Source organism: Megascapheus bottae, chromosome 3 (genome assembly GCF_031878675.1).
Source record: "Megascapheus bottae isolate mThoBot1 chromosome 3, mThoBot2.hap1, whole genome shotgun sequence".
In the NCBI taxonomy this organism is placed as follows: Eukaryota; Metazoa; Chordata; class Mammalia; order Rodentia; family Geomyidae; genus Megascapheus; species Megascapheus bottae.
Window position 1 is genome coordinate 27290181 of NC_143511.1, and position 17689 is coordinate 27307869.

At 38.4% G+C, this 17689-nt stretch overlaps 1 long non-coding RNA gene across 1 annotated transcript in view; it reads right to left on the bottom strand.

Annotated features, from left to right (window-relative positions):
- The window catches only part of LOC150065101 (uncharacterized), a 40338-nt gene extending 23786 nt beyond the window's left edge, over window positions 1–16552 (bottom strand). The window contains exons 1-3 of the long non-coding RNA XR_016534742.1: window positions 16458–16552; window positions 12597–12725; window positions 11122–11259 (exon numbers count right to left, since the gene is read on the bottom strand). This is a non-coding gene — a long non-coding RNA (uncharacterized LOC150065101). The remainder of the gene's footprint in view (window positions 1–11121; window positions 11260–12596; window positions 12726–16457) is intronic.
- Window positions 16553–17689: the final 1137 nt, after the last annotated feature.

The window sequence follows — 17689 nt, forward strand, 5'->3', positions numbered from 1 at the left end:
AGTTTATTCTTTATGACTACTTTGCTCAGCGTTAGCCATATAACTATATGAGTTAACTGCTATAGGAAGACTCACTGCCAATGACCTCACATAACTCCCAGGAAGACTAAGGAATCACCTCCACTGCCCTTCTCTCTTGGATTAGAAACTTCCCTTCACACATGTTGGTACCAATATTCCACTCATCACCGGATACATTTTCCGTTGGGGTTGTACTATTTATGATTTCCCAACCACTTGTAATACTACTTAATCCTCTCATGGGGCCTATTCGCTACAGCTGACCAGGGCAAAAGGTAGAGTCAGCGATTACAGGAGAGAATCATGTTAACAATAAAACTAGGAATTGAATCTATGATTTAGTTGCCTTTGACTCCATGAAACAGATTGCTCGTCAGGACTCAGTCCAACAAAGGATAGAGATAGATCATTGTAAAGTAAAAACCTGGTAGGCTATGACCAGACCTAAAATTACAACTTAATTCCTTTGGCTTCTATTTTTAGGAACAGCTTAGAGGCTGTTTACTGTTAAATCCTACGTCAGTTGTTATGACCACTAATTGTTTATAAACTAAATCAAATAAGTTGCCAGAGTTTACCGTGGGTTAGTTCTACATTTTTTCTAAAATGGTTTAGTGCCAAGCAATTCTGGCCACTGTTCAATATTTCCCATTGGACATATTTCCCAGAGCAATACAACTCCTACAAACCCTAGAAAAGACAGGCTCACCACGGTTGAATTGAGTCGGCCAGTTTTTTAATTAGCCATCGTTTCTCCTTCTTAATTATAAATTCCTTTTATTTTTAAAAACTCTTCATTATAGATTTAGTTTGCTGTACATGGCTCAGTGAATAACAAAAAATACCGCTTGGATGTGTAAGTCTTGATCCTAGGGTCAGAGCTTTACATTCTCATGTGTTGTTTTGAATATCCCTCTGAAACAGATACCATCACCACCATTTTACAAACAAGGAAACAAAACCACACCTGGATGCTGGAGAGCCAGGATTTAAATTCAGATTTTACTATGGTTCAGGTGTCAGCTAATGTTTCCTAAATATTTGGGACTTTGTAGAGCATGTGGTTTCTTCTCATTTCCACCCTTTGTAGCCCCCCAACAGTTAGAGATATTACATATGCAAATGTTCAGGGCTGTGTTCCAATAAAGCTTTATTAACAAAACAGGAAGTAGGCAGGATTTGGCCTGTGGGTCTCAGTTCACTGGGCCTTGTTCTATATGTTACAGTACACATGCGGTTAGGAAAATAAAAGGCTTTAATTTATAGTTCTACCAAGACAAAAAGGCGTTGTAATTCAAATGTTAATCAGTTATGGACTTATTGGTAAAGAAGATAAGAAATATATGCCTCTGTGGAAATGCATTTCTTGACGGCATGAGAAAACTGGCTCATTTTTTGCTTTTAATCATAACATCTAAATCTAAGTGAGCACAAATTATTTGATTATTTAAATTGATATCCCCAAGTTTTAGGTTGCAAAATATTTTCATCTTTAAGTTCATCATTTCAAAATAAGTGTTTAATTCATATGTTCAGAACACATGAGGTAAAAAAGCCAAGGATCTATTTGAACCACCTAGGATAGCTACAGAGCTGCCATGCTGAAGGAGTGAGGAAGAGTAACTTCTGGAGCCCAGTTAAACCTGGGAGATTGCCCATAATAGCAGCCAGAAGTAGGAAGGGCATTTCATTATGTTCAATAATAGTCCAAAACAATGGTTCCCAATAAAGACTAAATAGTGTTCTCCCCTCCCCCCTCCCAAATTTCATAAGTGGAAGCCCTTTACCCCATGGGAATGAACTCAGAAACAGAGCCATTAATAATGCTAGAGATTACATGAAGACATTCGGATAGGTAAAGGATATAAAAGGGAAGTAAACTTTCCCTCCCTCCCTCCCCCTCTTCCTATCTTCCTTCCCTGTTCCCTGTGAATGGACCAAGAAAAAAAAAATGAGCTTTTGTAAACATGGAGGAGAGAAAGCAGCCATTTGCAATATAGGAAGAGATGCCTCACCAGAAACTAAGCCTCCCTTCCTACTTGTAGTCTTCTAAACCCTAGAGCAGTAAGAAAACAAAGTGGTTTCTTTTGTTATGATTGTGGTGGATGGTGCCATTCTGTATTCCCCAGATTTCCCTTTAACAAAATTGTGCTAGGTGAATATTACCAGTGGCTTCAATCTCTCTTTGCTCTGTGACTTTTTGGTGCCCTCTCCCTTTTACTCAGAGCTTGACCAAGTCATCAGAACCAGGATGCCAGCAGAAATGCGGAAACGTGCTTGCCTGGATGATTCCATTTGTTGTGTTCAACCCATGCCACTGCAATGATGATATCTCAGGCTAGCATACGAGCAGGATGTGACACATGAAATAAAGACAAGTTATCCCAGTCAAGGCCAGGCTGAGACAATCGGCCCTAGCTGATGACAGATGCATGAGTAAGCCCAGCAAAGAGCCCAGATCTGCAGAATCACCTCCTGAACTGTTGACTTGGGAAAATAATAAATAGCTATTACTTAAACCACCAGGAGCTGAGATAAAATGCTCTACAACAGAGCTAACTGTTACAACCACTCCAGTGCCAAGTGACCAGATGGACAGAATATCAAAACTAAAGACTGGGCATCTATAATGTCAGGGAGACTTATAGATATTTTTAAATTTCTATTGTAGAGGATCATTTTATAAAGAATAAAAAGGGAACATTTCTCATGTCCATATGTGCCTGAGAAATGTAAATTGGTAGATTTGGATCAGGATTTTTGTTGGTGGTGGTTGTGGTGGTCAGAGGGCTTGAACTCGGGGTCTAGGTACTGTCCTTGGGTTCTTTTGTTGAAGGCTCTACAACTTTTAGCTATAGCTCCACTTCTGGTTTCCAAGTGGTTAATTGGAGATAAGAGTCTCACAGACTTTCCCATCCAGTTTGTCTTTCAACCACTATCTTCAAATCTCAGTCTCCCAAGTAACAAAGATTAGAGGCCTGAGCCACTGGTGGGTGGATGATTCAAGACTTCAAAATCTAATCAGTGGTGATAATGTTTTCAAAAGAGGTTTAAGCCATGTTTCTGAAACTTCCCCAATTATAGAGATCTTCTTCCATCCTTGATTCCATGATGAGAATCACACAAAATGAACATCCTAGAGAAAATACTTTGGGGCATTATTTAATATGAATTATTATTTCTCTTACTTTAGTGTTGTTCCATAAGGTAGAACTGCATTCAAGCTTGAAAGATAGAGGAGAAGGAGACTGAGACCAAATAAAGAATCCAAGCAAAGTTTTGTCAGCTATGGAAATTACCTTCCTTAGCATTCTTATTCTCCAGTATAAGTCTAAATTTTTAGATTTATTTTGTTTATTGATATTATTGTTGTTGCTGTCATCATCATCATCATCATCATCATCATTATCATCATATTAAGCCAGTATCCTACTACTGAGCTACATCTGTCACCTGAATTGCATCTTTCAGTTATTACCATGTGATGGTTAGTTTTATGTGTCAACTTGGCTAGATGATAACTTCTTACTGTTTACTCAAACACTAGTCTAGATGTTGCTGTGGTGGTATTTTTAGATGCGGATGGCATTTACAATCAGTGTATTTTAAGTGAAGCAAATTATTCTCTGTAATGCAAGTGGGCCTTACATAACCCGCTGGAGGTCTTAAGCTCCAAAACTGAGGTTTCCCATGAAAGAAGACATTCTGCTTTAAGATTGCAGCATAGAAACACAGGGTTCCCAATCTGTACCTCCTCTTTGGATTTCAGAAAGGCTCATAATCATGAGAACAAATTTCTCATAATAACTCTCTCTGACTTTGTCTCTCCTACACACATACACACAAGTGAATCTTAACTAATCTCTAACATCATTTGTGTTTTATTACAACCTTAGATTTAACATCTCCAGAAGTTCTGTTCCAACTTCCTCAGTGCCTTTAGTTAAACCAGATTTCCCATTTGGCTTCTTTGAGAACTTTTCTGGGCAGTCAGCTGAGAAGAAGAGCTTTCTAATTATATTATAGTGATAACCAGGAGGTGACATTTTTCATATTCCCTTTTAAAGTGGGGGAGATGTTCTGAGTCACCTTGTGTGGCATAATAATTTTACAGCTGTGTAATGTTTGTAAGGAACTGTCAGTCCCTTGTGAGCCACAGTCACCGAAGTTGGCAGGCTCCCAGCACCTATTTACAGCCTGAAATCCAGAGGAAGAGGTCATGGGAGGTGGTTCTCCCTTCTGGGATTGAGTCAGATAGATGATAACACTGCAGGTCAGGGGTAAAACACAAAGTCTGATTTGCTATGACATGTTTTTTGAATGACTTCCTGGGAGCTGAATGGAACCACTTCAAATGTTGTGTTAATAGTCTACATCTAGTCATTCATGGAGAAAAATGGAAAAAGCCAACTAGAAAGAGGACTTTGAAACAAAAGAAATGTTTTGTTTTGTTTTTAAGTACTGGATGTACTCAGTATGAATGTGTTCATTGACTCTAGGAATAGAGATCTGGAAGAACTATCCAATAGGTTAGATGCTACATTAATACATCCAGTAGGAAACCTATCTCACTAAAGTACTGGCCATTCATAAGTAGTCCTATTGAGGAAAAACTCATACTAAGTTTTCCTGACTTTCCTGTACCTTGTTTAATCTTTGATATTTGCCAGAATCATTAAAGAATGTCCACCAAATGGAATAGCTAACAGGAACATATAGTAATTCACATTTATATAACAAATCAGGATTATATTTCAACCTAACACTGATTTGAGAAAATCCAGAATTATCTACTATCTGAGAAGATTTCTTCTCTGATACTTCTGTGCAGGTTTTAAGTTCTTCTCTTTGCGTTTTTTAATGTATTCTTAATGGTTTGGGGGAGGTTTTTGCTTTGCTTTGCAATTATAGGGGAGTTCGAATCCAGAGCTTTGCATATGTGAGGCAACTGCTCTGCCACTGAGCTACAGCCTCAGCTTTTTGAATCATTTTTTGCTATGACAGAACATCATCATAACAAAGGGCCACAGGCCAGATAGCTTAAACAACAGAAAAAGAATTCTCATGGTCCTAAAAGCAAGTTATCTAAGATTAAGTTTGTTGACAGAGTTGATTTGAGGAAGAAGACAATCATCTCTGTGTCTTCTGCATAATTTTCCTGTTGTATCCATGTCTTAATCTCCTTTCCAGAAGAGAATTAGCTGTCAATGTAATGACCTCATTTAAATTCTCTGTGAAGACCTTATCTCCAAATTCTGAGGCACTTTGCAAAAGTGGGAAGAGGGCCACACAATGCATGCACGTTATACAATATAAATATAGATTTTTAAGGCCAAGAACAGAAGGTCTTTACATGTATTCTATGATAATGCCCCTGTCTATTGGAGGGACATGAACTTCATTCTTTGCATCTTTGCTCAAGTAATTAAAACGCTTCTTGAATAATCAGTTATCTCAAGATTTCATCCCTCCTTTTAGAATTCTTGAAAGCTGTCAGAAACAGAAACATCCCAGAGAAGTCATTAGAACTACTGGAAGACTAAGGAAGCTGGCTCAATCTGGGATCTATATATTACCTGCAGCATCTATACTAACTGGCATTTACTAGCTTTTTTCCCCTTTAAATATATAGTGAAATGGATGTTTCCAGGTGGAAAAATGCTTTCTGCTAGGTTCATATTTTCATGCTCTGGAATCATATTTGCCTTCAAGGAATATTACCAGGTACTACCTCATATTGGGCCAGTCATACCGTTAATTTAAATAAATATTTAGGCATTTCCTGGTATTTCCACAAGACTTGCATTTGTAACCATTCAAGTTAAAACAGGAGAAGGGTCACAAATAGTTATCTAGACATAAGTGAAAAACCAAACCTGTACCAAGGTGCGAGACAGCTGTCCTTCAGAGGTGAACTCTACTGGAACACATAGTAGCAGCCAGTTCTAAGGCTAAGATAACCACCCATTGCCAACACACCATATTCAAGACTCACTCAGCCTCATATCTTCCTTTAATGCAGTCTAGGAGACATCAACAAAAGTAGGTGTGGGGATTTGATTAGTCCTTGGTGTTGTTCTTGTCCTCCACCAGCCAGACATACCTGTGATGGGCAAGTAAGCCACTGACAAGGACACTCTGCTGAAAACTTAAGGCCTGACATTCTGAGTCTGACCTGCAATAGATTGGCTGGATCCTTGAACAAGTGAATTGGATCTATTTATCTTCCTATTTGCTTTCTGTCTCTGGGCACTAGACCAGAAAAACAGTTGTCTCTCAATATCCAGTAGTTTCAAATCCATGAATCCAACCAACCAAGGCCTAAAAATGTTTGAGAGAAAGCCAGGGATGGTTGGTTCATGCCTTTGATCCCAGTTTTCTCAGGAGGCTGAGACTGGGAGGTTCAAGGTACAGGTTCAACCTGGCAGAAAAGTCCGCAAGACTTTATATCCAATGAATCAGCATACAAACTAGACTGTCAGTGTGGCAAAAACAATAAAAAAAAGCCACACACTAAAAAAGCTCTGAGTGTAAGCTCTGGTAATGGCACAGGCATGTGCGTGCACACACACACACACACACACACACACTGGAGTTACATCTGATTATTAACAGACTTCTCCCCTAAACAATGCAGTATAAACACTATACCAAAGACATCATATTTCATCAGGCACCATAAATCATCAAGAGATTTAAAGTGTAGGGAAGATATGCACAGGTCAAATGCGAATACTGCAGCATTACTCTAAGGGATTTGATTATCCTCTGCTTTTAATATTTGCAGGGGCTCCTGAAACCAATCCCCTGTAAGACTAGAATGAGAAACAACCTCCAGGAGTGATAAATTAAACAATAAAGTAACTAACCAGACAGTCTTCTACCTGTTTATTGAGCAGAGAGTCTAAAGAAAACAGAAAACTCAGCTCCATATTCTCCATACTAACCAAGGAATCTTGTTACAACTTAGATTTTTTTCCCTAAGGAAATCATAATCAGCTATGAAATCAGCTCTAGTTAGTGATTCTGTCCTACCATTTGAACATCAATGGCCAAGTGTCAGATACCACCTCCCATCACTCACTAATATTGCCATACAGCTTCCCATCACTAGAAGGGGTTAAAAGTGTGACACCATAGACACAGGATCTTAAAGACCCAAGTTCAAAGTTCAACCTTGCCTCCTCCTGTGCAGATGGTAGTTTCTCAGCCTGCTTCTCTTACTTTATCACATCCCAACAATAGCATCTAAGCCCGAAATGAAGCAGTGTGTGATTAGTCAAGGAACCACGGCATCAAATAGCATATACGTATCTAAGGCATAGAAAGTGGTAGCCACTGTTCAAGAGATGTAACTGTGAAGAACTTTGGTGGAGCTTATATGTGCAGACAGACAATAAGCTAAAGAGTAGGGGAAGAGAGAAGATGAAATGCAGAGGATGTTGACTGGAGTCCTTGTTTTGGATTGTCTATCTTTGGAGTCATTCCCTCATGGAAAGCAGCTGGATGGTTTAAGGGAAACATACTTGTATGTTAAAGCAGTAGGCTGTTGTACTGAATAAAAAAGAATGAGGATCCAGTCAATCTATTGCAGGTCAGACTAAGAATGTCAGGCCTTAAGGCTAGGTGCTGGTGGCTCACACCTGTAATTCTAGCTACTCAGGAGGTTGAGATCTGAGGATTGTGGTTTGAAGCCAGCTTAGGCAGGAGAGTCCATGAGACTCTCATTTTCAATAAACTACTCAAAAAAATAAATCAAGAAGTGGTTCTGTGGCTCATGTGGTAGAACACTAGAGCACTGGCCTTGAGCACAAAGAGACTCAGAAACAGCACCCAAGCCCTGAATTCCAAGTCCCAGGACTGGCAAGTAAGAAAAGAAGGAAGGAAGAGAGGGAGGGAGGGAGGGAAGGAGGGAGGGAGGGAAGGAGGGAAGGAGAGAGAGAGGGAGGAAGGAAGGAAGGAAGGAAGGAAGGAAGGAAGGAAGGAAGGAAGGAAGGAAGGGACAGACAGACTGGTAATTCTGACATAAGTAAGATTAGAACCCTAGTCTAGCTTGGTGGTAGACTAGAGAAGGAAATGTACAAGCCAGGATTTGCTACTAGATTAGATGTAAATGTAAGATATTAAAGAAGGAAGGAAGGAAGGAAGGAAGGAAGGAAGGAAGGAAGGAAGGAAGGAAGGAAGGAAGGAAAAAGTGAATGATAGACTTAGGGGAGCTTTATTGCACCAGGTTATCACCAACTCTAAATAAGAATTTAGAAGAAGACAATCAACATCTCAACATCACATTAACATGACAGTCCAGTACCAAGGCCATCAAGGCAAGAGCAGACTAGCCCTAAAGGTTTTAATATAGCTAAAGAAGAGATACATCAATCAAATATGATTTCTTAGATATAGAAACATATATAAAAAGAGAATTGTAGAACCACAGGCTCACTGTTCTTTACAAAATACCACAGGAGGGGAAAAGGGAAAGAGACCTGGCCAAGAGATACCAATTATTATGGTCCCACTGGCAGAACCATCTCTATTGTTAGGATTGATAAAGGGAACTGCAGCCAATTATCTTTGTGCATTCTGGGTATTTGGCAATATGGATGTTGACTGTTTGGCAAGCATGGCAGGCAGGAATAGACTATTATAATCACAAGCAAATGGCTATTAATAGGACAGCAGGCACTGAAAATAAAAGAGCTGACAAATGGGAAAGCCATTGGTACTCTGGCCCAGGTAAACGAGCTGTGGTCAAACATATGCACTCTCTTCTGCAAAAGCCCAATCCTTACTATCATCTTTTAATTAAAGGGCATTTAGACTTGTCACATTTTAAAGAATGCTTGGGTAAGAAAATATGGCAATGATTTTTTTTTGAATCCTGGTTCTTGGTAGCAATGAACCTAATGGATTCTTTTGAATGACTTAAATAGGAACATTAAAATTTGACAGCTCTTGCATAATTCAGTTGAATATAAAATCGTTCTTTGATAATGGTATCCCATTAACTGACTCTTGAAAACATGTACTAAATGTCCTTTAATGTGTGAGATGAATCAAGTTTTTTTTTTTAAAGCAATTCCACAGCTATTTCAAATGACGGATTGCAACACAAACATACATTGATAGTTTGGGTATAGCGACAAAAATAATTCGAAATACGTTGACATCTCTTTTGTTCTTTTACATAAAGAACAGTTAAAATGGTTCTGGGGTATGTGTGTGCGTGCGTGCGTGTGTGTGTGTGTGTGTGTGTGTGTGTGCGTGCCACTCCTGGGACTTGAACTCAGGACCTGGGTGCTGCCTGAGCTTTTGTGCCCAATGCTAATGCTCTACCACTTGAATGACAGCTCCACTTCCTGTATTTTGGTAGTTGACTGCAGATAAGCATTTCATTGACTTTCCTGCCTGAGTTGTCTTTGAACTGTGATCTTTAAATTTCAGTTTCCCAAGCAGCTAGGATTATAGATGATGAGCCACTAGCACCCTCTGCTAAAGATGGTTCTTAATGATTTCACCTCAGTCATTAGAAATCACAATACCCTCTGGAATTATTGACTTCTCTAGACACACAGGTCTCTGCATTAAAAGACGTGTGTGTGTGTGTGTGTGTGTGTGTGTGTGTGTGTGTGTGTATTTAAAGCAGCTACCTAATGTATATTATATCTATTATATAAATATATATAATATATATTTGTTAAATATTCAAAATATAATTGTTTTATATTTAATATATGTTTATAATTTATATAATATGGGACATCTATATGTGATATATTTAAATGTTTAGTATATATTTAAGTATATATAATATTTATTTAATATATTTGATTTTACACATTTTATATATATATATATATATATATATAAAATCAGCTTTTCTTGGGTGTCTCACTGTCAAGCAACTCCTTTCCTTTTTTTTGTTGGTCATGAGGCTTGAAGTCTAGGTCTGAAGGCTGTCCCTGAGCTCATCAGCTCAAAGCTACCGCCCTAACCCTAGAGCCACAGCACTACTTCCTGTTTTCTAGAGGTTTAGTGCCCGGGCTGGCTTTGAATGGTGATCTTCAGGTCTCAGCCTCCTGCGTAGCAAGGATTACAGGCATGAGCCACTGTGCTCAGCTCTCCTTTCTCTTTTGAGTGCTGGTAGTGCATGTGAAATTAGCAGGGTATTATGGGCTGGTCTGTGTCATGTTAGAATTCACTCATAGAACTGACCTTGTGATGGTATGTTGCTTAGAGCCTTTGGGAAATAAGCAAGATAGATGAGGCCATGAGGGCTAAGGCTCCAATGAAGAGACATTACAAGAACACACAAGGGAAAAATTTGCAAGCTCTCTTTTGCTCTGTCTCCATGCCCACATATGAATGAAACTTCATAGAAGAAGATTGTCATGAGCTAATCAATTCTGAGCCCTCACCAAGATCCTGATTTCGTCAGTACTGGGAACTTTGATCTTCAGCCTCTAAAACTGTGAGAAATAAATACCTATTCTTTTAGACACAGGTTCATGGTCTTTTATTTTACTATTATCATTTTTAATGGTTTATGGGGCTTGAATTGTGGGCCTGGGCACTGTCCCTGAGCTCTTTTGCTTAAGGCTAGTACTGTACTACTTTGCGCCACAACACCACTTCCAGTTTTCTGATGGTTAACTGGAGTTAAGAGTCTCACAGTGTTTCCTGCCTAGGCTGGCTTCAAAGCTGGATCCTCAGATTTCAGCCTCTTGAGTAACTAGGATTACAGGCATAAGTCCCTGGCACCCAATAGATTTATGGTCCTTTCTGGTATTTTGTGATGGCAGTCTGTGCTGACTACCCATAGGGTGATTTCATTTCCATCTCTTTCTTTCTTTCTTTCTTTCTTTCTTTCTTTCTTTCTTTCTTTCTTTCTTTCTTTCTCTCTCTCTCTCTCTCTCTCTCTCTCTCTCTCTCTCTCTCTCTCTTCTTTCTTTCTTTCTTTCTTTCTTTCTTTTGTGGTGGTGGGGCATGAACTCAAGGCCTGAGCACTGTCCCGCAGCAATTTTGCTCAAGGCCAAGGCTTTACCACTTTGAGCCACAGTGACATTTCCCTCTCATTTCCATTTCTGATACGGTGCTACTCACCTGCTGAATATTCATTTTGCTTGAAGTGAATATTTAATGTGGTCCATGGGTATCCTTCAACCATTCAGGGTCTTCATTACCTACACTCCAGCTCCAAGTTCAATTTTGGCATTTGGAAATTTTCTAGACTGCTGATACCTGAAAATTATTTAACAAAATTAACAATGCAGGCATAATCTGTTTCCTTTAAGAAAAAGGAGAAGAAAGGTGTTCAATTTTCCCTCACATCTAAATAAGTCACAAATCTTACAGTCCTCTTAAATCTAAAGAGACAAGGGCTCCCTTTAGAAATTTTGATGCTATGATATAAACAGTTAAAAGATTTGGTGGGGGCGAGCATTCAGAAATGCCTATTATATTATTCGTTTTTGTCTTTAGGGATATAGTTAAGATGACATTTTTAGATGTTAGTCCTTTCTCCGAGTATGAGAGGATTTGAGAGCAGACGAGAACTGTTGCTAATAAAACCTCTGAAATAATAAAAGTAATTAGTATGCAGCTCACATCAACCATTATTATTGTGTTTGGGTGACAAGATAAGCATAAACTGCAAAGAGTATTATCCTCAGAGTAAATAATGTGACTCCTAACCAATTTCAGCATTTGCTTTAGGTATGGGAAGCTAAGAGCTTATGGGGAAACCATGAGCAATTTTTCTATTGTTTTTAGCCCATAGCTTAACAATGGCTTGTAAGGCACTTAGTAGAATGGATTCAAAAATATCTATTGAAGGTCCCGATTAGAAGATGCAGGCTCCTCTCCTCTCCTTCTTTTCCTTTCCTTTCCTTTTTGCCAGTTCTAAGTCTTGAACTCAGGAACTGGGCACTGTCCTTGAGCTTCTTTTGCTCACAGCTAGCACTATACCACTTGAGCCACAGCACCACTTCCAGCTGTTTATGTGGTACTGAGGAATGAATTGCAGAGTTTCATGTATGCTAGGAAGTACTCTACCACTAAGGCACATTCCCAGTCCTAGAAGATGAAGTTTTAAAGATTTTTCATTGTGAATAAGGCTCTGATGAGGCACTTGTCATTTCATGTACACACACACACACACACACACACACACACACACACACAGATATAGATAGACAGACAGACAGATAGATCTATCTATCTATCTGTCTATCTATCTATCTATCTATCTATATATATATATATATATATATATATATAGAGAGAGAGAGAGAGAGAGAGAGAGAGAGAGAGAGAGAGAGAGAGAGAGAGGAGTTCTGTTCTAGGGTTCCAGGATGTCCGAAAGGAAAGAGAATGGAAATTAGGTAATAAGACAAATAAAGGAACCATTTACTCATTTCAACTTCCACCTTTGGAGCCCAGCCACATGCGTCATGTATGGTAATACGTATCGCAAATACAGATATTGTATGGGCTAGCTGCCAGAACGTCAGAGTGACAATTGGAAAGTGAAACATAAAAACAGTAAACAAGAAAGAAAAATGTCATGACTCTTTTACCTGTCTTATCAGCATAAAGCTCCCAGGTAGAAGTGTAGTTAGATGTCTTCTATCTCCCTAGAAAGTTTTATAGCCTGTTCAATCATAGATGCTTAGATCCAGTTGAGGAAATGTTTGTGCAAGGAAAGTCTAGGAGTTAAAGGGAAGAGTTGAGTGGAGGAAATGTTAGTGCAAGTAAGACAGCTTCCTAAACACACTCATCTCAATGTTCATAGCCTCCTGAGAAACACTGCACTATTCTTGTTAAATTCTAAACAAGGAAAGCAAAACTCATTAAATTCTTTACCTAGATTCAGAAGACAAAACTCAAAAAGTCCTTTGACTTGATAAGGAAGACAAACGTCATGAAGCTTTTTGCCTAGTATTAAATAGCTATAAAAGACCAAAATGAGACCATTAATTTGGATTGGCATCCAAAACCATTGCTATTTCCAGCAACTATGTGAAGATATTCTATGCCAAGCAGGGCTAGGTTGGAAGTTGCAATGTTATCACACCACTGGGTTGCTCTGAGAAAGTACCCAACCACATTGTAAACTGGGCCACAGAAGTGAAGGTTTAGGGTTTGAGTTTTTCCTCAGGGAGCTTTTATCTGTTCAAGAAAAGGCAGCCAAATGGGTAAACAACACTTTTGGCAGTGTCAGGGGGGACCAAAACATGAACATTGTATTTTGAGTTCGGTATAAGTGCCAGGGTCACCCTGACATGTGTCAATGAGAAGTAGATTGGCTCTTGTAGAAATTCAGGTTTGAGTGATCTTTATCCTTGAAATTGGATTATGGTGATTCCTGATGCAAGAGCCACTAGGCAATTTAAAGAAAACAGAAACCCTCTCTGCATGAAGAAATTATGCTGGGCATCAAATTATTTCTATAAATGACTTTTCAGCATAATCCCTGAAACACAATAAAATAGTAGCAAGCAGACAAGAACAAAGACAGCAGAAATAGCAGGTAGTGGAAATAGAGCCAGAATGAATACAGATATTGAACAACCAGGCATAAACTTTAAATAACTCTGATTGTTAAATGGTGGGACTTGTGGGCTCCTACACTTTTTTCCTTTACTAAGAAACACGACAGGGTCCGGGAGCTTGGCCTAGTGGTAGAGTGCTTGCTTGCCTAGCATACATGAAGACCCAGGTTCGATCCCTCCAAACCACATACATAGAAAAAGCCAGAAATGGTGCTGTGGCTCAAGTGGTAGAGCTCTAGCCTTGAGAAAGTCCAAGATAGTGATCAGGCCTTGAGTTCAAGCCCCAGGATTGGCAATAAATAAACAAATAAATAAAAACAGAAAAAAAGAAATGACATAATTATTTGATATGAAAAAAAGGAGTCTATACCAATCCAAAGTGAATCTTAGTTGGCTCTTGAGTTTCTCAAATGTTCATTAGTATGGCATGACTATCAAGGATAAATGGATAACATGGAAACAAAACTTTGTTCACTTCTACAAAGGAAAGACAGCTTATAAATTTGGCTCATTATAGCAATTATTTTAAGGAAACTGGAAAAGAACTAAGAAAAAAATCTGTAATTGAGAAAATCAAGTAACCAGAATTAAGATTTGAATCAGTTTAGAGTAATTTATGCTCAGATAAAGAGATTTGGGGAGCTACAACTATTGGAGAAGATCAGAGAAAATTTTAAAATCTCAGCATAAAGCACAAAGAGACAAAAGAGTAGGAAAAAAATGGTAGGAAGGTAGGGAAAAGAAAAGATTCTTGTAAAATAGTGGAGGCAAAGGAAAGAAAGACACTAAAGCTGAGACTTTTCCAAAATAATGAAAAATCAACAAATTATACGTTCAAGGCCATCTCTGAGCTCTGAGCAAGATAAAAAATATACTTCTTAAGCAAGACATGGTAAAGCCACTGAAAACAAAATTAAAGAGAAAAAAATTAAATTTAAAATTATTATAGGAAAAATTCGAATTATTTTATAATTATACTGTCCTAACTCCTTTCAAAATAAACTTTATTATATCATAAAAATTTTAGTCTTCAGAAGGAAAAAGCTAAATATATGTCTTATGCTTACAGCTTAAACTAGTCTAACATATTTCTTATAGCATTCTAAAGAAATTTGGCTATCAGCAGGAACTAGTTGCTCACATTTGTAATCCTAACTACTGATGTGAAGATGGAGAGGGTTATAATAAACCTCACAATAGGCAAACATTCATGAGACCCAATACCATCAGAAAAAGCCACTCATAGCAGTACATGCCTGCCATTCCAAGTCAGAAAGGGTAAATAGGAAAATCATAGTACAGGTGAGTTCAGGAAAAAAATAAAACAAGAGAAACCCTACCTTAAACATACAAAAAGGGCTGGAGTTCTGGCTCAAGCATTAGGCATGCTCCCTACTAAGTTGGAAGTCCTGCACTCAAAAACACAAGGACCTCCCAAGAACATTCTTTCTTCTGTAAAGAATGAAGAAATACACTCATCACGAATATTCATGACTATAACATCAAAGACATTTCTGAAGTGCTTAACTGAGATGTTAGAACATCGTTTTTCCCAAGATCTTAACTACATACCATCTACTGCTCTATTAATTGTATATCAAAATTGAAGGAAAAAAAAGTAAAAGGTAAGGACCAAGTCATTTCAAACTATTTTTAGATAATTTACCTTTCTCTATAATAAAATGGTTACACTGGTGACTTTAATGTGGCCTGGTTTGTGGTGGATTAGATAAATACCCAGGAGCGGGATTGCTGGGTCATAAGGTTTAGTCATTAAGGTTTAGTCATAAGGTTTAGTCGTTTGAGTAACTGCCATACTGCTATCCAAAGTATCTGAACAAGTTTACAGTCCCACCAATAGTGTTGTAGCATTCTCTTTTAGCCACATCCTTGCCAGCATCTGTTATTGTTTTCTTGATAATGACCATTCTAAACGGGGTGAGGTGGAATCTTGATGCTGTTTTGATTTGCATTTCTTTTATGGCCAGAGATACTGAACATCTCTTCATGAGTCTATTGGCCATTCTTGCTTCTTCTTTGAAGTCTCTCTTCAGTCTTTACCCCTTTATTAATTGGATTGTTGTTTAATGATTTGGGGATTAAATTTTTGAGCTCCAAGTGCATTTTATCATCACCAAGATATGGAATCAACCCAGATAATGCCTCTATATATCACCTTTACAATAAAAATGACATCAAAATTTGTTAAATGTTTGTGCTATCAAAATGTTGGGAATGGGAATGAATAGTAGCATTCATCATAGGGGCAGGAAGGCCTTACCCACTCTCCAGGGCTGCCATGAGATCATGAAGAGATGCTAATTGTGCACAATGCGAGTTTTAATTTATGAGTACCTGACCGTTACAGCAGTTTACAGTTCCAGAAGCAGCTCAGCTGACATTGTTATATAGTTGTATAACTGAAAAGAGTGGAATTAATTGGCCCAATTAACTAAAAGCAACAATTAGCTTCTATGGCTGAAGGGTTGTTGGGTTGTAGGGTTTTATTTTCCTAGTTTTTTTTTTTTTCTCATCGCTTGAGGCCTATGTAGGTTTTATTGAGCCTTATCACACACTGGGTTGTCTGTGCCAATAGTAGCAGAGAGAACTGTATTCAAGACCTAGACATGGGCATGAAAGAATACAACCCTTTGCTACTGGAGTATTGTTATTTCAAAGATTGGATCTTTTTCAGGGTTTTAAAGCTGGTTTCTAGAATCAAGTCTGTGTTAAAAAAAAAAACTTCACCTCTGAATAATTCAATCCAATCAAAACATCTATAGAAAATTAGGAAGAGTCAAGAAGGGGCATGTTCTCTACCCACATCATGATGCTTCAGAGACCTGGTCTATTCCTTAGCCCTACGCATGCCTGGCATATACCTACAAGTTTGGGTGCAGAATGTAACACACAAAGCTCTTCTGTATTAAAAATCAAGATGGCGGGCTAAGATAGGCACCCATGGCTCATGCCAAGCTACTCGGTAGTCTGTGATCTGAGAATCTTGGTTTGAAATCAACCTAGGAAGAAAAGTTTGTGAGATGTTTCATCACCAGTTGAACAGCAAAAAGGCAAAGCTGTGGCTGAAGTGATAGAGAGCCAGCCTTAAGCAAAAGAGCTAAAGGACAGCATCCAAACTCCAAGTTTGGTACACAACTTTTTTTTTTTTAAGATAGCAGTCTGAAGATTGTACCCAGCTGTCTTCCATAAAGGAAGCTGAATTGAAGGTAAAGATTCTTACAAGTAAGCACTCTCTCCAGAAAAGCTGACCACTAAATCTCATATGATGCTTTGCAAAGGTTTGATCAGATTTTCCTTTGCAGCTTTTGTCTGGGCACTCTGCGAGGAAGTAACATTGTACAAGGCTCCCTTCTTCCCATGCTCATTCTCAGTTCCAATAGAAGGAACTAGACTCATATAACAAGCCAATGTAAAGGCTGCCTCAATGGGTAAGTAATATTAGTTACCTCTCAGGAAGGCTCTTTTTCATACTGCCTCTATACTCTGGCGCACATTACACTTGGACAAGGAGATAGACTAAGGGATTTGGGACTGCAAATAAACCAAGCCTTTGTTTCAGAATTTCAGTTCCACACATTTAGGATGACTGGGAAATATGCACTGGCAAGAGACTAAGAAGTTCTATAAATTCCTTTATGGTGTAAGAGTAAAAGTGAACAGACAGAAAACAATGTGAAACCCATCTGAATTTTGTCAGCAAAAATCATGAAATAGATAAAGCTGAAGTTGTTTATACAGATGTAAAAGGCTAAATTTATCTTTGCTGTAAAACTTGGTTCAACACATAGCTATTGTGGCACTGACTGAACATTTGATATATTTGTCTTTAACCTCAGAGTATCTGCATTTTCTTGGCCAGGCCCCAGATGAACAAATAAATCATAACTGCTTGTATTCGGTAAATATGAACATCACATAGCCAATCAAAAATTTATGGTGCTTCAGTGATGGATACAAAATGCCACAAGGTTTTAATTGCTTTGCATACTCAGTGCTCCAAGCTCACTCTAACAGAACCAATTAAGGCACTAGCATAGCCTTTGGAAGCCTGGAATAAATATACGTAACCTCAGATCACATTCATTACCTTAACTATT